Source organism: Rhamphochromis sp. 'chilingali' (assembly GCF_963969265.1).
Source record: "Rhamphochromis sp. 'chilingali' genome assembly, chromosome: 2".
NCBI classification, from domain to species: Eukaryota; Metazoa; Chordata; class Actinopteri; order Cichliformes; family Cichlidae; genus Rhamphochromis; species Rhamphochromis sp. 'chilingali'.
The window spans coordinates 60,750,152-60,775,786 of record NC_137930.1 but is presented as its reverse complement, the minus strand read 5'-3'; the positions used below and the strand labels follow the sequence as shown (position 1 = coordinate 60,775,786).

The window sequence follows — 25,635 nt, the reverse complement described above, 5'->3', positions numbered from 1 at the left end:
GGACGCCCACCCCCAGACACAAAGAACCACCAACACACCGACACCTGAGGGAGTCCGCCACCGGCAGGGGAAGTGGTGGTGGGTGGAGATAGGCCTCCAAACCTTAGAGGGCCTGAGATGTCTCCAGAGAGGTGGCGTCTGATACCCAACCTGACATATAGACACAGACATACAGGCACACACAGATACAAACATCCATTCCCACCCTCATGCTCTCATATGCACTTACTCCACACTCAACCAACGTGGAGACAGACATAAAGAGACGCTGTACACATGATCACACTCCCCAAGCGTACTCTACGAACCGGGTCTAGGTACCCTTGCCCCTGGAGGGGGGAACTGCACCCAGACCCAGGTGGTGTTACCCTTTTCCCTGCGGTGGGGAGAGGCAGACCGCCCCGACTCCGCAGCAGCAGGGAGGCCCCACACTCCAGACCGCAGTCGGACGGCCAACTCCTCCTCCTTACTTTGTTTTTTGGGACATTAACATTTGTTTTATGCGGGCCTGATGTCTCATTACCCTCCGTCTATATGGACAGCATTTGACACTGCTCAGCTGAAATCAGCAGCAGCTTTCCTTGAAGGTGACTCTCATCAGATTTAGTCAGCATTGTTCTGTTTCAACCATGAATATGTAAATTGTCCTTTTTGGCTCCATTTGAGATGAGATCAATTTGTGGCTGAAGTGGATTGACTCGTGGACGTTTAAATACCTAGAAATCTCATTGACATGAGTGACAGCCTCTGCCCTTCTCAGGTGGAGAAGTGAGAGGAATATTTGGACAGTTGAGTAAGCATACGTGAATGCGTGAGTGAGTGTGCAGGACTGTGTGGGCTGTGTGTGTGTAATGTATAATTGTACCAGCAAAGATCTAATGCTGCACCTTGGGAATGGTGATTATCTGGAGTAATTCCTAGTTCTTTTCATTTAAATCTGACAAATTGTCAGCCACAGTAATACAATTTTGCTACCTTTCAAAGAAAAGAAGAGATGGTACAGATCTTTATTGCACAGGGCAGGTAAACAATGGCTGGATCCCTTATAGGCACACACTCGCACAGAGCACTTCTCAATTATTAATGCAGGTGTGGATTACCTCTGCAGAGAGGGAGAGTTTACATACAGGTAAAGAGTGAACCATTTCACTCCATCTGCCCCATTTCCAATTCCACTTTCATCTCCATCAGACCCCCTCAGCCATATCAGTCAATCAGATTCTACAAGGGGACCTCTGAATCTGTCTCAGCATGCACAAACAAACACACAATGGTAGCTAATGACTGGCCAGTTGCTGAAAGGCTTGTCTCATTCCTCTTCTCACAGAGGAGGTATTCAGTCCCCCCCCTCCTGCTTGTGTTTGGTCTGCCCTAGACTGGCTCCTCGTGACTCAGTTAAGTCCATCTGCTTTTGAATGGTCAGGTATTGTTTCACTAACCAGGATCCTCTTACCTCACACAACAAAAGAGAGGCCATCATTCCATCCTTACACACACACATTCACACATGCATACATAGAGGAACAGACAGTGGAGAGCAGTCTGAGAGCAGCAGTCACATTTTTCCCAAGCGTCTGACTGGAAGCTGCAAGGAAATCACGTTGTATCCAGTATTTCAGAAGAGTACCGTGTCCTTTGTCTCAGTGGTCGGTGTTTCACGACTGCATCATTCTGCACTTTTATCCATTTTGTCCATGTGCACTTCTGAAGTAAAGTTGTTGGTGAGACTCTCTTCTCTTGAGGTAGGACAGAACAAATTAAAAAGCGCTGAAGTTGTATTTAATGTATATGTGATTATAACCAACTAATAATTATTAATCATCATTAAAAGCAGACTTGCATTCTTTACAGCAGCATAACACTACTGCCCTTAATTTGGCATATTTTTTTAAACTTAAATGCATGGCATTAGCATCGCCAGTTCACCATGACATTAGCCTCATTAATTTCACCTCTTTTTAAAAATTGCGCTCCAAAGGTTTTTTTTTTCCTCTTCTTAGAAACCTGAAAATGGACCAAAAAGCTGTTGCTGTTTCATAACAGGCTCAAAAAGCCTATTGACACACTGATATTCAGGAACAGCAATATGCCTAAATTATTATTCAGATTTAAAGTTTTTAATTTAAAATTTTAGGAAAGTAGTAATCTTATTCAACTATCTGAAGCAACAGGGATCAGCAAAATTATTAAGGACCGAATATCTCAGTACAAGATCCTTCATCACAAAAGTCTCAGATGTTCAATTAACAAATTTAATAAAGGAAGCTGTGTGGTAACAATAACAAAACCAGAAAAAAGTGACAGAGAAAAGAAGCAGCATGAGGATGTGGGTGAGAACCAGGATTTCTTTGAAAAACGAATAAAAAGAAAGCTTCCTAGTCTGTCCCAGGTCTTTTCTACATTATTTTAACCAAAATGTTCTTAAAAGTAAGGATTTAAATTTGTGATACTTAAAATACACCTTAGTTTAGTAAATGCAATGATCCTCTTGGATTCCTTTCATTGTTTGTGTCACATTTGATTATGAGGTTTAAAAAACTATAAAAATCTACAAACAGTATTTTAGCTCTCCTCCAGTGGATCATCATTACACTGCAGGAAATGGAGATAATCCCTTCCTCAGCAGGTCATACATTTCCCAATTTTTTGTAAATACTGGTAAATATTAACTATAATTGCACATGAATCAGCATATAACTGAATTAAAGAACACGGTGCTTTACTGAGATGTAATTTCATGCTGGATATGTGTGTGTGTATTAAATATAGCGCTGTAGAGGTTTATCTATGTAAATCCCATTATTATTATTTAGCATTTTATGATGTTATTCCATTTTGCCAAAGGCAGGCATTGTTTTATTTATTGACTTAATCTATTTTATGTGGTTTATTTTAGGGCATTTTTTACATTTATTTTGACAGGGACAGTAATAGAGAAAAGAGGAACAAACTGCAAGGAAACAATATGTTGCAGATGATCCTCAGCTCAAATCCATTGCTTGTTGGTTTAAGTGTCCAAGAAATCTAGACTTGAACACTTGAATGTACTCTTAGAAATCAGGTGTGGATTCTGGCATTTTGGGGTTTTTTTGCTTGGAGTTTACAACCTTTTCTGTGATAACTGACTGTGAACAGCAGAAGTGAGCTGCTGAAGTGAGAAGGTAGAAAATAAATATGAAATAAGAGTTGGGAAAAGTAGAATTTGCTTGTTTCATAGACTGGTAGGCTGAAGAATAAACAGCAGTTCAAATATCTCCAGAAGAGCTGTAAATCATTCACTTCAATTCAATTTAAATTTATTCATATAGCACCACTTCACAACAACAGTCACCTCGAGGTACTTTATATTGTAAGATAAAGACCCCACTGTAATCGAAAGAAACCCCAACAATCACACAGCCTTCAAGCATTGGCGACAGTGGGAAGAAAAAACTCCCTAATAACAGGAAGAAATCTCCACTTGTTGCAATAGGCTGGGCGATAGGACAAAGGGAAGGAAGCAGGGAGAGACAGGACAAAAGGCAAACTATAGGAGAGAGACACAGACTTAATAACTGCTAATGATTAAACTGAGTAGTGGTGTATAAACAAACAGAGAGTGATGTTTCTATATTTCCAAAACTAAACTGACACACAATAAAAAGAAGCGAAATTAAAATGTTTTATATGCTGTAGTAGCAAATGTGAGAGCTTGGTCAGCTGACTGACGCTGTACAAAGCCAGGAAGCCACAGGTGGTAAACAGACTTTGCTGACATACATTAAAAGAGTGAGTGGGCCCTCAGTGCATCCCTTCCTGATTGCCCTGATAAACATGCTCTCTGTACATCTTTTCTTCTTTCATCACTGCTGCCCTTAGGGCTCCTCCTCACCTTCGCAACCTCTCCATCTGTTTCAATTAGTAGGAGTGCAGGGTGGAGCGCAAAGGTCGATCACGCAGGCACAAGGCTGCAGGTGCACCTACAGTATAACACACAGATGTCACTCTGTGCCTATTAGTGGGGAACATTGTCACAGATGAGAGCATGAGGATGTTACTGCTATAACAGAGCTGGAAAATGTAGGTTTTGGGGATGCTGGGACCACTCAGGCACATGGAGACAGGCACTGAGTGACAAAGTAAAGCAGAACTAAATGCTATGGTGCAGAGATATACCCTTACCTTCTCTCATCTTCTTATCCCTTGCACCTACATCGAATTCCCTCATGCCTGCATTACACCATGTTTGTGGTTCTTTTTTTTTAAAATCAGACGGTAATGAAAACACCTCCCTGAATAAAGTGCAACAAGCTAAGAGTAATGGCTTAAAGCTGTTTATTTTATTCATTTTTTTTTCTTGTGAGTAAGTCAGTCTAGCCACTCTTAACAGCATGCACATCCTTTTAATGCAACCAGCATTAACTAACTACAATGTGCAAAGACATCAGGTATACTCAGATGTCCTTTTCAGTGGACACCATAAGAAAATAAGTGAAATATAGATATAAACGTTATACAACAGGATAAATGACGCTTGTTTGCTTTCTTGCCTTGAGTATGTATGAAGCTCAGGAGACAATTAGCTTTCCTTATGCTAAGCATACAGACTGGGAAACAGAAGGCTTCACTCTGTCTTAAAAAAAAAAAGTCTGCAGTAGAATATGTTCTCTTTTTTCCCCCCCAATTATTTTTTCGTATATTTCTCTCCGGCAAGTGGAAATATTTAGAGAACTAAGATGCTGTTACCACAGGAAGGATTTGATTTCTCTCCAAATGCTCTCGCTGTCGGACAAAAGACCATCAGACAATCAAAGTTCTCCTGAGTTGTGTTTACTGTCAGTCGCCTAAAAAAAGTTTCTAGGGTAGTACTTTTAAATCCTAGAGTGTAATATCCATACTAACGCTGGACAATTAAAACTTAATCTAGCACCACTTTCAGAAATTTGTCAAACGTAGGGCCAAATTTGAAATCTGAAGAGTTTTATAATTATATTTTACAGGTCCCAGATGCCTGCCAGTCTGTTTTCCTGCTCTTGCACAGAAACGAGTGACTGAGTCATATCATATTATATTCATCTCTCTGTATCTGCAAAAAAGCCTCTCAGGGTGCTGGTGCAGTCATGAAGGTGATCAAAACCCTTTAGATCTGTACATCTGCGTGCCCTGAAAATACCAGAAGTCTTACTGCTTCCTGAGTGTCAGCTTTGACCCAGCACTAAAATAAAGCCGAGGACCTCTGTGTTTGTGATGACCCTAATGAATGTCAGTCAGGTCAACCAATGGCAAAGTTATACTGAGGGCCTTCAGGGATGAGTGATAGAGGATGTGATACCAGCAGAAAAGAGTCAGATGCTCTTTTGACTCTCTCTCAGTCGCAGGGAGGAATGCTAATGACATTTTCCCTGAAGAACTGAAGAAATACAGGCAGAGAAAAACTAATGACTCTCTATCTCTGTGGTCATAGCAAGCCTGCGGACAACTTGTTAAATCTCACAGCAGACCAACAAGATGTTACTCAGAATGCTTAAAGCCATCTGCACACAGAAAATGTCTGGCATTTAAAAACAAACGTAAAAGAAACAGGATCCATGATAACAATACCAAAGAATTTAGAGGGTCGTCCCCAGTGTGTTTGCCCAGAAATGTGGGCGTAATACACAAGGACAAGATATAAGATTGAGCCATAACTAAGTATATTTTCATTGTTGATATTTCTATTATTTCAACATATATATATTTCAGTTCCATTAACTTGTTTGGGTGTAAAAATTTCAGAGGAAAGCTTGTCTATCAAAACATTCTCCTAACAGAAACTCTAAAGGTCATTACTTAGTGTTCAGTGTTGTGCAGTTATGTATTCAATAACTTCATACACAGCATGTACACACAAAATGCCTTTTCAGCTTTTGTTGCCACCTAAACTAATATCTGCTATCATCAACGCCAGGAGGCTGAATAATTGGTTATATTAGAGTCTCTTCCTATGAGAATCCTGCCATGATTAAGAAAATTATCATACCCTAGTGTGTTATACAAATATGCATTCATGCACACACATGCAAATGCGCACGTACGCGAGCGTGCGCGCGCGCGCGCGCACACACACACACACACACACACACACACACACACACACAGACAACAGAATCAGAGTTCAGGAATTATGACTGAAATGACTCTTGTTGAATTGGGGTCATTCATTTATTGTACCAACATTCCTCTGACTGGAGCTCAACTTCCATCAGTACCCTTACAACTAGTAGTTTGCAGTACTTTATTGTATTTAGTTCAAACACGATTATATACTCAAAAAACAACCAACCAAAAAAACACAAATACATGTTGGAGAAATATTGGATGGGCGAGCAATATAACAAAATTACTCTCCTCCGGAGAAGATTTTAGTGCCATGAATATAGCAGTTGTTGTTTCAGCTCAACAACAGGCAATTAGACTTTACAAAGAATAATTTCTCCCAATCTGACACCGAGTTTCTCTCTGTAGACAAAACAAATTCTGTAGATGCCTCTCCTTCATCCCTTCCTGCAGAACAATGCCTGTAGGAGGCTCGAAGAATGACTGATGGTTTGTCTTTAACAACAGTTGACTAGGATAAGGTCGGGACTTTGGGGCAAGACTTACAGTAATCTGACACTTTTAGGGACCGTGTATCTGCTGCATCTCTCCTATATCTCATTTAATTTTGCTACTGCATGAATAGAAGAAGTACAAAGAAAAGACAGAGGTCAATGAAATTGTGGTTCATTACTGTTCCCGTGTGTATCTGTGTTGACAGCAGATTATTCTTAAAGGCTTTGGGCAACAATGAAAGGGCAGCAACAAGCAACAACACAGTAGTTTATTAGGCTATCCACAGGTATACATAGATTCACAAATGAATTAGTTGGTTTTTTTTATAGAAATATGGTTTGCACTTAGATAGTATCCAACAGCTGTGTTTTGTGATTTCATTACCATTCAGATTGCAGATAAATAGCAGCACATTATGATATATTCATTGATACAATTTAAAGAGTTTACAGATCATTTACTGAAGTAAAAGGAAAAACTTAAAGAATCTAAAAATGCTTAATAATTTTTTTTTTTTAAAAATCTGCATTTAATCTCTTAATAAAAATAACTACTATAATACCACTGTTATACTCTTATCATTATACTTTACTTTAACTTGTCCTTAATGTAAATATGTAAGAAAAATTGTGTATGTTTCTGTTCTGTATCCTGTGTACTCTTTGTTTGTGTATGTGTCTTTTTGGCTGCTGTTACAACCAAATTTCCCCTTGTGGGACAATTAAAGGATTATTCTATTCTATTCTATTCTTTACCTACAATGCAGTGAAAAAACATTATTGACTTTCCCCAGCATGCTTGAAGCAATGCAGATAAAGTTATGTTTCACATTTTTATTCACATTTTAATTGAAAAATAAATACTCGTGTTGGATAAAATAAGTGCCACCACTAAATTTATCTCAAATTCACATCCATACAGGGCTTCTAGATGGTTTCCCAGGGATGAAAACCACATGAGGGAGTGACAACGCTCTGTTATTTAGACCTTTGACAGGTAGGATCTGCTGTTCTCTTGAAGACTGTAATTTCTGAACGGGTCTCTGAGTTCTTAAGAAAAAAAAACTTTGAGTCTATGAAGGGATTTCAATTTTAACTGTATAAAATTTCACTACAAGGAAAATCTGCAACAAAAAGGGCATCTCAGTCCAGTAAATTCAACAGAAGAGCAAGCAGTGTGGTACAAAACAAAGGTTTTTAGAAAGTCTGTGAAATGATCTACTTCTTGTCACAACGCTTGCAGTTGTGACAAAGTGCCTGTAGGCATGTTTAAAAGGAGATTTTTTTTAAATGACCGGGAGAAGAGAACGAGCTGTCTAAAAAGAGCATTAGAATAAAACTACACTTTGCCAATAAACATTTGTTGAAACTGGGCCTTTTGGAATCGTGTGCTCTGTATAGATCGACGAAACGTTTATTTGGCGACAGTAACAGAAGGGATGTTTTTGCACACATGCAAGATGTTTTTCTGGAGAAGACTGTCATAGCCGCTGTGAAGCATGTTGGAGGAGATGTGGAAGTTTGGTGTTATGTCAGTGCCTTAAGGAGTGGGCAGCTTGGAGTCACTGATCTCAACGTGAATTCTGCATCTTTATAAAAAGTGCTTGATGATAACATGAGAGCATTTATATAAAAGCTGGGTTGACATCTTGTCTAAAGGAAAAAACATAGTTAATACATTTGATCCCATTTTGAGGTTATTGCTCTTTTCTCTTTATTTATTGTGTAACACATTTCACATAATGCAAAAATACTTGGATTCCCTTACGTCTCTTAGTCATCACAGTGACACTATTGGTTTATTGTCTTACTTGTGCAGGGTCATGTAAGTTGTGACTGGCTAATTCATAAAGGTCACATTAGATCCCCTCGGCTCTGTTCTGAGGTGTTCGGTGCCTGTGCTCCCTGGTTCACCACTCCTGCTGATGTGATCTTCACTCTAATGACAGTGGTGACTTTGCCACAGGCTTTCCTGTTTCTCTCATTTTCACTGTCATTTTGTCTCTTCATCTCTTTCACTTTTGTTTGCCCTCTGTCTCTCCTTCTTCTAGGACTGATTTAACATTTAACATCAGAATGACCCTAATGTGGACAAGTAAAACCAACTCTTCTGCATGTCTTATGTCTTTCTCAAAAAATTTTTCAAACAAGTTAGAAAAGGCACGGTGGCACGGTGGTTAGCACTGTTGCTGCACAGCAAGAAGGTCCTGAGTTCAATTCCACCATCAGGCTGGGGTCTTTCTGTGTGGAGTTTGCATGTTCTCCCCGTGTTTGCGTGGGTTCTCCCCGGGTACTCCGGCTTCCTCCCACAGTCCAAAAACATGCAGTAGTGGGGATAGGTTAATTGGTCAATCTAAATTGCCCATAGGTGTGAATTTGTGAGTGCAAATGGTTTTCTGTGTCTCTATGTGTTGGCCCTGCGACAGACTGGCGACCTGTCCAGGGTGTACCCTGCCTCTCGCCCTATGACAGCTGGGATAGGCTCCAGCGCCCCCCGCGACCCTGTAAACGATAAGTGGAAGCAAATGGAAGTACCAAACATAATAAAAAAGCACAATGCCCCGAGAACCCCAATAAAATATACAAAATTAAAACGTTGCTCTAATGTTAAAAAATAAAACATTTCCCAGGTTTGAGTGCAAATAAATATTATTGTGTTAAAGCTGAAAAAAATAAAAGGCACCACTTAATCAACATAAGAGACTGTAGAAGATCCAGAAGACTTGTACCCACTATACAGAGTCTTTTAAGTAACTTTAGAGAGGCCAGCGCTGGCGTCATGAGCCCCCCGGGCTTGGTCTTATAGTAAGAAGACAGACTGCAACAAGTTGGATGATCTTTATTGCTTCTTGATGAAACCAAGTGTCGCAAGAATTGCAGTAATTAAGTCATTGATTTAAAAAATCTAAAACAAATTCACATTTGAGTTAGATGGATGTTTAAACCAGTAGAGAGCACAGATAGATGAATGTTAATCATCGAGTCTACTTTTTAAAAGGTTGAGTCAAGAACCAAGATAATAAAAATGTCAATATCTGCCATCTGTTATGGCACAGAAATAATATTTAGTGCCCTTAAGAGAGATTCTTTGGTGAGGGGGGGAGGTAGATTTAGAACTACTCAAAAAATTAGAGCCAGGAAGTAACATTGAAATTGTTAATATACTACTGCTGATATGGATCCAGATCCAGTTTGTAGTACAGGCCCGAAAGTGTTAACAGTATTTCCAAAGGTGAGCGATTCACTGACAATAGCCAGCTAAGGCCAGGGTCTGACAGTAACCAGAACCTGTTTAACAAAGTAAATGAGACAGTGGTTATGACACGTTCCACTGAGGTGATCAGAGAGAGGAGTGTGAACTTGTTAAGCAGGATTAGCTCTATCGATACCCGCGCAGGGAATAATGACTGAAATATTGATGATATTTATCTTGTCAGCAACAAAATTTGAAAAACAGTTCTGAAACAGTATTAAAACAGGGATGTCCTACGGGGAGGCATTTAAGAGATGGCATCTGCAAAAAATAATAACTTGGAATAACTGAGACTTACAGAAAGCTTGCTGAAATAAGATCCCCTGAGCTTTTGCAGCTTTTTCCCGTGGAGTTAATAAATCTACTGTTTGGAGTTTTTTCACATGTAAGATTCTCGAGCCAATAATTTTATCATTTAACCAGGGAAGCAGATAACTAATTGCTTTTTGTCTAGACCTTCAAGGGACAACCAAAAATTGAAGACCACCAGCAACACATATGCAAGTGCAAGCAGTGTAAGATTAACGTGAAACGTGAGTTGATTTTTTACCTCCATGAATTTTTTTACTTTTTCATTTAGCAGCCCTCTGTTACTGTTGCATGTAACAGCAGTGTTACTATTGATTGAATGTGGTAGACGTACTCATTCAATATTTCGCACACGTGATTGATGAATGCTACTGTTGGTAGATGAGAAGTTTGTTTACATCTATTAATCGTGCAAGTGATCAATAGAACAAGAGGCTTAATAAACCCATTGATTGTTTTCTAATGTAATTCTCTTGCAACGGCCACATCATTTAATTTCCCTCAGATCATCGCACTGGAATAGAGGCGTAAACGTTTTGCTTTTTCTCTGGTAACTCTTGCCTCCGTTAATTGAATGCAATGTTCTCAGTCATAGAACTCTTGCATGAACCGTGTTGTAGAACTGATATAAAGATACAAGGTTCATCGGAGCCTAAAAGAAGAAGGATAATAATTATAAATACAGTAAGTTGAGGATAGCTGTGTGAAAAAAACAGGTAGTTGGTCAACATGTCAGGCTCTTCTTTCTGCTACACTTCCACCACTGGGGCCTTTCTGTTAGTCTCCTGTGTGACATCCACCTATGGCAGGGGTCTCGAACTCCAGTCCTTAAGGGCTGGTGTCCTGAAACTTTTCCATGCGTCCCTGTTGCAACACACCTGAATAAAATTAGTATGTCATTAGCAAGAGTATAGAACTTGACTGCATTCTGAGGTGGCAACCACTAACCCTACTCAAGTAAATTTAACTAAATGTAAGTGTTTAGAAAAATGTACTTCTAAAAGTACTTTTATTGCACCATGTTCATTCTCTTATGAGCTGCTGTAACATGAATCAAATGGCTGAATTGCCACCTCAGCAGGCAGTCAAGTTCTACAGAGTCTTGCTAAGGACAGTGGCCCTCGAGGACTGGAGTTCGAGACCCCTGACCTATGGAAACACCTCTGTGGGGCATTGGGGTAACTGGTGCTTAACTCCAGTGTATCTCCTGACAACAGAGCAACAATTTTTGTGATGATTTCACTCTCCACTATGACACCAGCAGAACAGAAGTTACACCTTAGGCAAATAGACCGGCTGGCACTCTATCACCTTTGTGCAGTATGCAGCGGCATTTCACACATCGTTGTGCCACAGCAGTTGTTCAGTGAAATATCTGTGCAACCCAGTTGGCGGCCCTGCTATTTACCTAGTGTTTGCTTCTAGGTTGTTCTCAAGTTTCTCACAGTAATTAGCACTGAAACATCTGATCTGCAGGTTGCATACTGTGAGCAGTTGTTGGTCTGCCTTTTCGGGTGATAAGTGGCTATATGTCCCTGACTGGTTTGTCAAGTTAAAAGGAAATAACCCACACATCTGGAGTTCTTCAGTGCTAAACTTGACTGCTTGTTTAACCACAGGCATGAATGAAATTAATCTTACTTTGACAGCTCATGTTTTAATGTTTACAGGCTTGCTTTTTTTGTGTCACATGTATCATCTTTGACTCTGTACACCATGGCCTAGTGTGTCTGTGTAGGGTTGAAGTCTCAGCAAAGCTTTATACACAGAATAACTGCTCTTGTTTTCAGATGGTCGAATTTTTCATCAACCTGATGCCCCCTTATTAAAAGCCCCACTAGTTAACATAATTAAATAGCTCAATTATAATCAGTGAGAGCTGGAACATTAGCCTGAGCTATCATGGAGCCGATGGAAGGCTCAGTAGCAGCTCCAACCTGCTGTTTACAGGCAGAAAGAAGTCACGGGCCTCAGTGTGGTTGGGCTCAGAAATGAAAAAAAAAAAAAAAAGCACAGTTGGACATTGATTGAGAGGCTGCAATTTACATACTGCAGAGATTTTGGACAAGTTCTCTGAGAATCTCGCAGCTTCTGCTCCTGAGGTTTCCATACATAGAAACAGGATGGAGTGATAGACAGACAGACACCGAATATGCTGGAAGGAAAGGACACACAAAGCCAGGTACCCATAGAAACAGACAAAGGAATAGGCAGACAGACAACAGTCGTGCATGATTGTGCACACAAACAAACTGGGAATGAAGTAAATCCAATTACAGAGAACAACAGGGGGGCACATAAAACAATACGGTTGTTACACCTTCAATATCAACAGTATTAACAATGCCTAGCCATTACAAATGGAAGAAAATCAGTAATAGGAATTTGATGATTGCAGACTGTTTCTGACTGAATTATTGTGTTTTGTTCATATGAAATGATCTTACTTAATTAACAGTGTTGAAGCTGAGTCCTGGGTGTTTGCCTTTGAAGTCTTGCCCTCTGCATAGAGTTGGAAAATGTGTCTCATCTTTGCAGTTTTCTACAGTCTGTGCCTTGGTAGCACGCTCACTCTGATCACGATTCAGCTGTTGGCCAAAAACAAAGAAAACAGAGAAACTCATTACTGCTCTTCTGGCCTTCCAGTTGGATTTCTTTTCTCTTTTTTTAGGGTGGGGGCTGCACAAAGTTTTTTCTGCAAAAAGAAATAAAAACAACATATGACACTTAGTCATGTCTCATAGGGTGATATACATAAGTCTGACGTAGCTCTGGAAGTTGGCTGTTCATTAATATAGATTTGCCTTAATTCCTTTCACATCCTGTTTTTGAACAGTTTTTAATTTTTAGAACATTTTCTCCATGCATTTGTCTTTTCAGTGACCTTGAGATCAGTAAGTCCATTTTTACATTTATACACTGATAACAGGGTAATGCACAACTGACAGCTGCTTAGCTTTAGATTCTGAAATCTATATTTGGGCAGGGCAAACACAGCCCTACCTCCCTGATTAATCTGTCTCTGTCACATATCTCAGTTGTATTTCTCTTTATCAGATCTGGGCCCAAGTTGTGCCTTCATTGTCTGTCTCTGTTCTGCCAGAAGTGGCCACTGGACAGACATTGGTAGGCAGAGGTCTCATACTCTCTCATCTATAGCCAGGCAGAGGTCCAGATAATCCCTATAGAGGCAGCAGATCACTGTCTCTCAGTGGCTCAACAGCACCAAACTAGGAAGGCTGATAGGAGGAGTAATTAGTGCTTAACAGCACACTTGGTGTGTCTATGGGGGAGAGGGGGGAAAAGAAAAAATGAGACAGAATAGAAGCAGTGGAAAAGGACAGATGGAGAGAGAGGGCTTGTCCTTGTAAAGTCGCCATGCTCCCTTAGAAAACCTAGAAAAGTAATTGCATATAAGGTGGGTTTTTTTGCAGTTCTCATTAGCAAAATGGTCTCCCACAGGGTAAAGGTTATGAAACAGAATTCAGGTTATAAGGCAATATACTTATAGTGGCTCTGCTATTGTATATTAGCCTTATCCTTATGCTCACATGCATGCATCTATGCATTCAGTTAGTCTGTCAGCCTGTTGACCTCAGCACATAGTTGCAGAACAGCTGTTCCTTCAAAAGTTTTGGTGCATGTGTAGGTCAGCGCTTACTGTGTCTTTTATTAAGTGTGTCCCTCAGTCTGATTCTGTCCTCTGAATGTCCTGTGCTGCATTTGTTACTAAGTGACAGCCCTGGACATCGAGGTCAGAACACCAAGGCCACTGAAAACTTCCTGCTGTCAGAAGTTTTAGACTTAGGACAAATTATAATTGGTGATGTGATTTTTGAGAGACACAGAGATCTTTTGTTTTAAACCAAAGCAAATATGTAAATGTGCAACATTTGGTAATGGGTTGTGTGTTTGGTTTGTCTTTTATTTTGTACACTTCCTTGTAGTGTTTACCTCTTTGTCCAAATACATGATGAATTTGATAGTAATAATCATGGTTAAGCTGTTTTGAGAAATTTTTTGAGTGTATTTTGAGTTCGTAAAACATTTCTTCTTATTAAATTTTAAAGAAAAAACTCTCAAGGGCTTTACTTTTCAGAGCAGCAGCTTTACTAAAATAATTTCTCCCTCATGTATTAACAGTTTTTTTTCTATAGTATATCAACAACTGCAAAATGTAATAAATACAAAACACTCATCTCCTTTTCCACTTAAGGGTGGCTGTTGATCAGGAGGTAGTGTGGGGGTGGATCGATGTCCTGTCTGCATATCTAAGTGTCCGTGAGCAAAATACTTGTGAGTGTTTTTGCTACTTGGACTGTATAAAAAAACGATGTTTGCAACCACCATTTATTATGTGAAGGCTGTGTGAAGGCAGGAGTGGTAGTAGGAGGACCCAATGTGCAGACACTCGGAGGCAGAACATGAACTCAAAAGGGTAGCAAAACTAAGACTCCAAGGTAAACTTTACACAAACAGACCACACAGCAAGATAAGGGTAGATCGCGACACCGACAAACTGAAACACAGGGAGGGAGCAATCAGGGAATGGGCAACAGGAGGGAAACACAGCTGGGGCAAATCAGGCCTAACAAGACAAAGGAAGCAAAACCAGATGCATTTACATGAGACATGGACTTTCAAAGTAAAACAGGAAACATAACACAGACTGAGCTTACAGACACAGACTCACAGGCAGGCACTACAACAGAGGGAACAGAGACGTGGGACCAGGGCAGACACAGACACTGACTGGACACGGGGATATAGCAACTAAGGATTACACAGAGACATAAACCATAAGACAGAACTCTAACAAAGAAACCAAAGACTAGAAATGATAAATGATATAATAAACTCAAAACCCTGGGTCAACAACCCAGGCATCCTAACACCATGATGTTTCAGATTGAGCATTTTTGCATTTTACTTCTCAAGTGAGAGGTAAAGTCTTTTTTTACTACCAGTCTTCCTCTGCTGCCCATGCATAAGAACTCAAGTTTAAGAGATTATTTTTTTAGACCTATAAACTATGCCCATCTTTTGGATAGTTTACGGTTTGTGTGACTAGGTGACTATAATAGTGTAAAGCAGTGGGTCACCCAAAATGCAAAAGATTCTCAGTTTGAGAGTGGGAGGAGACACACACCCGGAAAGCTTGTGTTGGGAATAGCATCCACCATAATAATATGTATCAGATCAAATATCTGGATCCATCCATTGTGGTGACCCCATGTGAATAAGGGAACAACTGAAAGATGATGAATAGTAGTATAAAGCACTTTAAGTGGTCAAAAATAGACAAGGAATCTATAATGCCAGACCTTTTATTTCAGTTTAAAAAGGCCAGTTTTCTGAGTTTCATGAACTGAAGTTGTGAAGCAACTAGAAGTTATTGTACTCTGTTGCAACACAGTCACTGACATTAAGGTCACTTGGTTTCGAGGGAAACAAGGGACAAGGAGTTTGATTTCCCTGTTGGAGTCAGGACCCTTGAGAAGTCTTTACCCTGGAAAACCAGTGAAGAGAAATGCTTTAATAATCACACTTTGATTAGACTTCTACTCCCAAAACATCTAACACAATTACACCGATTAACACAGGTAATTAAACTCCTAAAGGGATGCACACATCTGTTTGTTGTGGTTTTTATGAGTTGAGAAACAGAAGCGTACATGTTACTTTATCTGTAGATAAAGTCCATTAGTAGTTAGAATTTCTCACAAGTGAATACGGGTATGTGTTCAGGTACAAGATATTGCAGAATTGTCCACCAAAGGATTTTATTTAATCTATGTGGAGTTTATTAAACAGAATACACGCAACCAACTGATCCATTTTTGTGAGACAGGTGAGTGAAATGACTATTGAGGGATACCTGAGTTCAACTGATGTCAGCAGGAGTTTGAGGTGGATTACTTATACGACTGTCACTCTGCGACAACCAGGTGAATCATAGAGCGGTGAGAAGACGAAGAAAAGGCAGAGTGATGGACAGGGAGGGGGGAAAGAGGAAATGGAGAAAGGAGGAATGTCAGATCTGGTGCATTGGAAGTGATCTTGGCAGGAAACCCAAGTTACCATAGCGACCTGGTGAAAGCTCTGCAGCAAGAAGCAAAAGAAAGACAGAGAAAGAGAGGAAGAGAGACCTTGAGGTATTGTCTCTCCCGCTGCATTGGTCTTTTATAGTAATATTTTGAGCATGTGTGGCACTTAATTAATGTGTATGAATACACGTGTTTGCCACAAGTGCACGACTGACTGTCAATACTCAATGCTTATTGACATCATTTATGTATTATTTATCATGACGATAATGGAAAAGCTTTCAACTATTACTTCATCTGTTCCATTATTAAAGGCCAGTGAAGTAAATCAGGGTCCCGTTAGGCTCATCAGTGCCTAGCTCCACAGTCTGGCAATCCCTGGTTGAAAGGATATGAAGCAGAACTACATGTCCATTTTATATGAGTGCAGGCTTTGTATTGTGGATAGTAATTGGTAGTCTTTGATTAGCTGGACTGCTAGGAGTGATGACTTTAATGAGCTTATTCACCAGCGTGAAGATTCAGATAGGGATTCTGCCATAGACAACCGAGGGGATAAATGAACAAATACACCCACCCACACACACACGCACATATACACAGCATACAGTATATATCCGGATCACATCATATGAAGCTACATTAGGTATTTAGGTTGTTTTTCAACTTGTGGTAGTGTAGCTGTTGTTATGACCTTTAGTTAGTTTGTGTGTACATGTTTGTTCATCGTGGCAAAATGTGATACTGCAGCGAGAACTACTACTGACTTTGACAGGTGTTAAAACATCTGTTTTTGTTTGTTACCTGGCACATTTTGTCAACATGATTTCACCAGAATCGAGTAAGACGCAGTCGCTAAGGTTTACAGGTGTGTAGAAGCTCAAAGTAATAGCCTCTTTACTTTAACGCCCCTCCAGCATATTTTTTGTAGCTTAACACATTGAAACAGCACCTGTTCTGATTCCAACACAAAGCTGTTTTTGATTTACTCTTCTGCCACTATTTTCCAATGGTGAAAAAAGTATTCATATCAGTTACAAAGGTAGCAAAAATGCAAGTCTGCTAACTGTCACATAAATGCAGTCACCAAAAATGAAAAGCCTGGCACAATTAACCCCCAAAATTCTACCAAAGTACAGTATTTAGAGCGACGAAAAATAAAAATTTTAATCCAACTTAGCCACGTTCCTATAATTGGAGCTTAACACCTCTTCTTTTCAGGCTGAAAAACAAAAGCTTCTCTTGTCCAAGAGCACATTTTGGTTCAGAAATATTCCTTTGACAAATTTCCCTCTCTTTCTCCTTTATTCTCAAAGGACGTCCGGGTACAAAAAGCGTCCTTTGCCCTGTCTGTCACCCTACTTATCATCTAGGACTCTCGTGTCATTGCGCTTGCGTCTCTCTGTGATTGCGTGGCTGTTATTGAATGTGCTGGTCGACATTGCTGAAGGCTTGCTTTGTTTGTATGTTCTGGAGACGCTTAGGAAATGTCAATCAAATTTCAGTTGGCACTACATGACTTCATGTGAGCTTGTATTTGTTGAGTTACAAGAAGTCACCTTTTTACACAAGCAAGGATGGGTGGGTAATAAATCATTCCCTGTTCAATCACAACGATTTGAAATGATTTCCATTCGACTTCCTGTTCTCTTTGTGTGTCTGCATGGTCAAGGTGTTACTCATGTAGTACACGCCTTGTGTTACTCAAGGAATGTTTCTTTTTTTTAATGTGGACTAAAGTCCATAAAAATTAATCACGTTTTAAAAGGACTACCGCGTTTTCACAAAATTAAGATAAGTCAATGCAGTGTCCTCATAAGAATTGGATACACAGGTGCATACAAGTGTGTGTGTGTGTGTGTGTGTGTGTGTGTGTGTGTGTGTGTGTGTGTGTGTGTGTGTGTGTGTGTGTGTGTGTGTGTGTGTGTTTCTGTCAGTGTGTAGTGTAGTGACATCTGGCACCACATGTGAAAGAGATTAAACATTTCCCACAAAAATCTCATTTCTCTCCCGGGCTCTTTTCCAATGTATTTGTCACCATCGCAACAAATCAAACAATGCTGCTGAAGTTCCAATGAGAGTATTCAGTCCAGCCTTTGCCTATGTGTCTCTGTATGCTTGTGACTTTTCCAAGAAATCACTCAAAGTCCTCTTCAAAAGTTTTTTGGGTTTTTTGGGTTTTTTTGGGAATATTAAATGGTTTAGACTGAGAAAGTGGGCATGGAAAAGAAACCCAAACAGAGCACTGGCAGAACAGAAGATCTATACAGAGAACCCCAAACTTGGTAAGCAGACAAGCAAATGTTACACTGATTAACTTATCACCACAGATATTACATTACTGTAATATATTAGTAATATATTGTATAGGTTACCCTTGTGGTGGCAAAACAGAGGTTTCATGTCTATGCTATGAGACCTATTATGGGTCCTGTTATGTCTGGTATGGGGTAGTTGGTAGCAGATTGTTTGGATCTTGTGTGGGAAATTATGGTTCACATGTGGTAGAACATGGGGAGTCTGTGACCAGCTTCAGATGCCCCAGTGTCCGATACAGTCCTGATCAAAAAGTATAAGATTACTTGAAAATAAATAAAAAATTCACTGCGGCATGCTTGACACAAGCGTTTCCATGAGGTGAGTGGGAACATTTCTCCAAGTAGTGAAGACAGCCGCACCTACCTAGGGCATCTACTGTCTGGAACCATTGTCCATTTTTGTAAACTTCCTTTACAATCCATCCCCAAAGGTTCTCAATTGGATTTAGATCAGAGAAACATACAGGATGTCCAAAAGAGTCATCTTATTCTCCTGGCAGAAGTCCCTTGTCGTGCAGGCATTGTGTACTGTAGCATTGTCCTGTTAAAAAATCGAATCATTACCACAGAGACGAGGACCCCCAGTCATGAGGGATGCTCTCTGCAACATCTGGACATAGCCAGTGGCTGTTTGACCCCCCTGCACCTCCTGAAGCTCCATCATTCCACTGAAGGAAAAAGCACCCCAGACCATTATGGCTCCCCCTCCACTGTGGCACGTAGAAAACATCTCAGGTGGAATCTGTTTGTCATGCCAGTAATGCTGGAAACCATTAGAAACATCAAGGTTACATTTTTTCTCATCAGAGAATAAAACTTTCTTCAGCCTTTCAATGTCCCATGTTTGGTGCACTCTTGAAAAGTCCAAAGTTCTGTGGCGGTCAAGGAAAGAAGGCTTTTGAAGACATTTTTTGTTTTTGAAGCCCTTCAGTCTCAGGTGCCGTCTGATGGTTATGGGGCTGCAGTCGACACCAGTAATGGCCTTAATTTGGGTGGATGATCGGGTGTCTTGACGGACAGCCAGTTGGATCCTCTGGCTCACTGCTGGTGAAATGTTTTTGGGTCTTCCACTTGACTTTTTGTTCCATAACCCTCGGGATCATTTAAGAAATTCCAAATGACTGTCTTACTGCTTCCCACCTCAGCAGCGATGCCGAGCTGTGAGAGATGCTACTTATGCAGTTCAACAATCTGACCACATTCAAAAAGGGAAAGTTTTTTTGCCTTCAGAATGTCATGACAGTGTGAATACCTGACACAAAAGACAATGAATCCACATTTTTGCACAGATTTTGCCTTTTAAAGGCACGTGGTCCTAAACTTTTGATTAGCTGTAAAACAGCCTGTTTCACTTTAAGTGTAGTTTTCAATAAACTGCGTGCTCAAAAAAAATATTTTGTCTCACTCCCATTTCTTCTTCTTGCATATTGAAGCTCTACTTGGAACCTTGTTAAGATCCAACAATACAAAATATGATTTTCTTTTTGCCATTTTTCAAGTGGTCTTAACTGTATATGTGGCACAAATGGTTTGCGAGCTACACTTGCTTGTGTTCTTGTTTGTCCATCTGCCACCTACAGAGAAGAGCAAAGTTTTAAGTTACGAAAAACTAAAAGAGAAGCTGAAAAGTAACCACTGCAGCCACTGTCTGCAGTATTCAGCGTTCCACTGACACAACGTCATCCATGTCAAGCACCATGCACTTAGGATTTTGTAGGGCTAGGTGGAAGCACTATCTCCTGGGCAGATAATTCTACAAATGGATAGAACTGTGATTGGATAAATTAAGTATTATTGGCTGAAGGGCAGGGTGGTGGATCTGACTTGCTCCAGAACACCCTGTGGAGACTCAATTGGATTGGGATCTGGGGAGTTTTGAGGTCAAGTCAATGCCTTGGGCTCTTTGTTGTGTTCATTGAACCATTTTTCCACAGTTTTTGTGTAGCAGAGCCAAAGACTGTGTATAACCAGCCAATATGATGCCACACATTGCTTCTCAAACCCCCATTTTGAAGCCTCAAAATGTGAGTTCAGTCTGCCGCAATGTAGGGGTTTTTTTGTTGTTTGTTTTGTTTTTTGAAAGGGAGAAATGGGATATAGAAAAAGTAAAAAAGCTATTTAGAGACATTACTTGATTAGGGGCAGGAGTCATATCTAGAAATTCGCATCAGTGTCAATAACAAAAATGTGCAAATCTTCGTATAGAATATATGGCAGACAGTATAGGTGTTTCTGTATAGTGCTGAGAGGGTATTTATGTGGTGCAAGTGATCCCTTATTTCCACTCAGCAATCATTACAACGCTCACTTTCATATTGCGCTGATAGTTAGTATTGATCGGGTCTTTCTGTGTGTGAGAGAAAGACTCGGGGTCATTTGCACTAGATATGAAACTAACAGAAAAGCTGCAGGGTCTCCATGGAAACTAGTAGCCATGCTTCTCCACCTTATGTTAAGGGGATTCTCATTCAAGAAAAAACACAATTTGACATATTGACCTGTGACTTCTAACTCTCAGCTTCACAGGAGCATAAATGCTTGTGTTTGTATTTTTGTCCCCCCGTAATACAATCACATAACCTGAAATTGAAATTGTTTCAACTGAAAGGTGGCTCAGCCAAGCTCTGAACGGTTACCTTAGAAAATAAGTCCAACTATCACACACATCCAGTAAGCTATTGCTTTTTGTATGAATGAAATTCAAGAAAAGAAATTTGGGATGAATGACAGATCTATACAAAGTATGAATCTTCAGTCTGTTGGCTCTCAGTTACAAAGCACACACACACACACACACACACACACACACACACACACACACACACACACACACACACACACACACACACACACACACACACCAAAACAAAAACATGGGGTGGAGACAGAAGATTACTGGCAGCTCCTCTTTCATGAGCGAGTGTTTGTTTTTATGTCAATTAACAAAACAAGGGTTCAGCATAATGAGGCTAATGAGGAAGCACATCATTTGGCCCAGCTACTTTAACGATCTGTCAGTGGAGACGCAAAACACACACACACATACACACATTTTCTACGCATTGCAAGTAAAGGTCAGTAGAAAAGCTGATTTGAGTTAAAGCTGAAACCATGTATTGAATTTGTTTGATTCGCTGAATAACACTCAAATCCCATTTTTCCACAGCCAATAGCAAACACTTGGACATGGTTTACAAAAGAAATGATTTCGAACCAATGACAATATATTGAGTAAAGATTGTAATCCACCAAGATCGAGCGACTTGATTATTTAAATTATTAATCAGTCTGAGTCATCATAACTAATAATGACTGCAATCAGTCTTTTTCATGGTTGGTGATAAGTACTCTCCATTTCCATTATCATCATCATGGGTATGGTTGTCTATGTTCCCTGTAGTGATGCGTTGAAGTCTGATGCTGGTGATAAGCCTAATCAGGCAATTATTACTGGTGTAGCAAGAGACTGTGTGTGTGTGTGTGTGTTTGCATAAGTGCATGTAACTGAATTTGAATGTGTCATTAAGAGTTTGCACAGACTTGCGTAAAAGCCTTTAGTGACAACCATGTCAGAGTTGGTTCAGGTCAGCGCTTACAGTGACGGTGGGTTTGCTCAGGAAAAACGAGCATACATTCTTGAAGCTCTTGTAAGAACTAAGAACTAAGAGAACCTTTAAAATAGTTCATAGAGCATAATTATTATTAATTAGTTTAATCAGTTCTAATTCATCTCTAAATTCAGTTCAGGTGGCTCTCAGAGGGGTCCAGGCTCATCTGCAGGCACCCCTTTTATGCATTTTTCTGCAAACCACTGATTTGCTTTTATGTGAAATGCAACTGATCTGGAAAAGGTTCAACAAAATGCTTTGTTCACCACAAAGTGAAAAATAGACTTTATTCATGTAACTAAACAATAAAATAAACTTAAAAAGCAAGATGACCAACAGTCTGTATTGCTTGCTAAACTCACAACCCACATGAATAGGGTTCTTTCATAGCCAACCATACTGTCAGGTTGCTACATATATTTACATAGTACATCCTTGATGTGGGCCAGACACTGAAATCTAGTCAAATGTGTGACAGCAGGTGTATTCATGGTGGTTTGTTCCTACCTTTCTGTTTGATTGCTGTTTCTGTGTTCTGCATGACTGAACACTGAGCCAAACAGTAACACCACTTTTCTATCTTTGTGCACAATACACACACAGGCACAAACACACACAGAGGGGGGGAAAAAGTACAGTCCAATTTATTTACACCACCAGCTGTTCTCACCTCTCAAAACGGGCTATCAGAAACACTTCAGTGTGTCGGAGACAAGATGAACACAAAATTGAATCTCTTTTGCATTAATTAATCCAAGCTCCTTAATAAATATGAAATGAAGTGACAACACAGATGGGAAAATGGCTGTTTAAACACAGTGACATACTATATCCAAATATTGCAAAGTGAGTAAATGGTTAACATGGGCCCCTTTGGCCACACAGCAACAGTTGTGAGCCTGGGCATTTTTTCTGGGTCTGACCTTCATTTATCAGGTTGTTTATTCACCGAGGACTACACAGATTCCAGCCTGGCAGCATGGATGTGAGAACAGTTGATGATGGATTAACAGAGGAAGACACTTGGATCGGTTTAAAGCCAGGAGATGAACTCTGTGATTTGGTTCGTCCCGCTTCCCTCTAAAAGCTGCCACTTTCATTTCTGCTCCGGTTCTCATTTTTTGACACTCTATCCGTCAGCCCTCTGTTATTTTAAAAAAATTTAAGCAACACATTTTCCATATTTATTAGCCCTTTATCTTCATCCTCAGCCACATATTCACAAGCAACCAGAGCCCCATCTCTCTTCTAATCCTGTTATCTGACTTTATATTACTTGGTTTCTTTTCCATTATTTGTTCAATTTTTTTCTCCACCTTCATAAACAATTAATTTCTTCCTGCCAGGTGCAAGTCATATATTTCCTTCCATTTCTCCGCCCTTGTGTTCCTCATCTGCATGCTGTTCGCTCTTTATGCTCCTTTTCTTTCTCCATTCATTAATTCTTTCTTTCTCCGCGTCTGTGTTTTGAGTGGTTGTGTGTGGAATATAAACCTCACAGAGGAAAGATGTCATCTGATACAGTGTTTCCCCAGTTAGCTGTGATCAATGTGTCTTGTTGTCATGCTTGCTTCTCTTGACATCACAACAACTGATCAATATCTTTAGTATAAACACTCCCTGCTAACACTAACCTTCTTAATGCGTGTGCTCACAGATCAGTCACAGTTGTCCCACTCCATTTACATCCAACCCATTGACAAAAGAACCAGTAAAGAGAAATAATGCAACACGCCAGCTATAATTGAAACTGTAATGAAGGAGTAGCCCATTCACTAAAATGTAAAGGACTGAGGCTGCTGTATTGTTTGGTCTTAAATTGGAAGAGCTTGTTGAAGGGATGTTCAGTTTGGAGTCAGTTTTAAACTGTGTGAAATGTTTATATGTAACTATACATTTACTATAGACTAGTGTGCAAATGTTTTGGGCCACCTTCAATTGATTTTTATTTGAATGGGAAAATAGAAAATAGGTGCAATAATTTATTGAGAAGTGCAAACATAAAAAAGTGATAGTGTACAGTTCTACCAAGCTTGAAAGTCAGTATTTGGTATGACCAACTCTCCCACACTGTTTCAATACTGTTGAGGTCTGGGAAGACCAATCCATGATCCTACTGATCGGAAGGTCGGTGGTTCGATCCTTAGCTTCCCCAGTCTGCATGTCAAGTATCCTTGGGCAAGATACTAACCCCAAACTCCGATGCGTTCATCGAAGTGTGAATGCGTGTGAATGCAGGTTAGTTTGCACTTGTGTATAGAAGTGCTTGTACAAGTGGTGAATGAGGGTTATATATATGTTATAGAGCGCTTTGAGTACTCTGGGAGAGTAGAAAAGCGCTATATAAGAATCAGTCCATTTACCATTGTGTGTTTCTGCATCCAGATGTACTTTTACTGTCCTGGTTGTGTATTTGAGATCATTGTCATTCTGAAACATGAAACTGCTGCCAATCAGACCCTTCCCAGATGGCATTGCATGGTGGATCAAAATTGACAAGATCCCCAACCCCACTGGCTGGCATACAGCCCCAAAGCATGACAGAGCTCTTACCATGGTTTATGGATGGCTGAACAGTAGACACTTTTTTACCTTCCTGACTTCCTCCCTATATACATGGCTTCTTGACAGCCACACTTCTAGAGAGACCATTTTAGATGAGGCTTCAGCAAAAAGCAGATGGATCAGCTCGCCAGATCTCAGGTCCTGTGTTAGGACTTTACTGTATTTTCTCCTATTTCCGAAGAACATGGCCTTCAGATGAGTTATTTTCATTTAAGTGGCTTAACAAACAAGCAAACAAAACATTCCTTTGAAAATGATCAGGTACAAGGACTAGACTAAAAGTGAGTGAAAAGAAAGCCAATGTCCAAAGAAAACTTTGGAAGACCTTCAGAAAGCCTGGGGAACTATTACTTTGCTTGTAGTGTGTCTACATATTTTCTTATAGCCATACTACAAGATAGTATATCTCTTTGAAAGTAAAATATAAAGACATGAGGGTGACTCATGACTTCTCCGTGGTAATTACAATAACTCGATTATATTTTTAAGGATATTCATGAGATCTTGTTTTTATAAAACCTACAAAAAACAAATTTTTGTTGTAGTTTCTTTTTTATATGTATTAGTAAACCATGCCTCTTCAAATCTGGTGCAGCACAGGACCACGCTGACATTCAGTAATATATCAGTGTGACTTTGATGTAATTTGGTTTCTTTTAAGCCATAATTTGCTTCACAGAAAATGACAGAAATATCAGAAAAATACAGGTTGTTCACTTTTTTAAACTAACTTTAAGAAGCAATTACTTAACAATTCATTTCTTAATTTTCAGTTATTTTACCAAAACGATATCCTTAATCCATCCATTAACAGTCAGCAGTTTAGATTCAAATATAACTTATAGGACTATGGTATAATATACAGAATCAGGCTGATACTTTGTTTTTCTCCCCTAAGTTCAGGGCATTGCTCCCAGTGATCTGAAAATAGACACGTCTGTGCAAACTCTGCTCCTCTCATGTAGC

General features: G+C 39.8%; 1 protein-coding gene across 7 annotated transcripts in view; it reads left to right on the top strand.

Annotated features, from left to right (window-relative positions):
* Nucleotides 1-1,516: 1,516 nt before the first annotated feature.
* Nucleotides 1,517-25,635, top strand: part of shank3a (SH3 and multiple ankyrin repeat domains 3a) — a 251,799-nt gene continuing 227,680 nt past the window's right edge. For all 7 annotated transcript variants that reach the window (XR_013969459.1, XR_013969460.1, XM_080863845.1 and 4 more), the window contains exons 1-2: nucleotides 1,517-1,742; nucleotides 7,492-7,566. The gene's annotated coding sequence lies outside the window, so the exon portion shown is untranslated. The remainder of the gene's footprint in view (nucleotides 1,743-7,491; nucleotides 7,567-25,635) is intronic.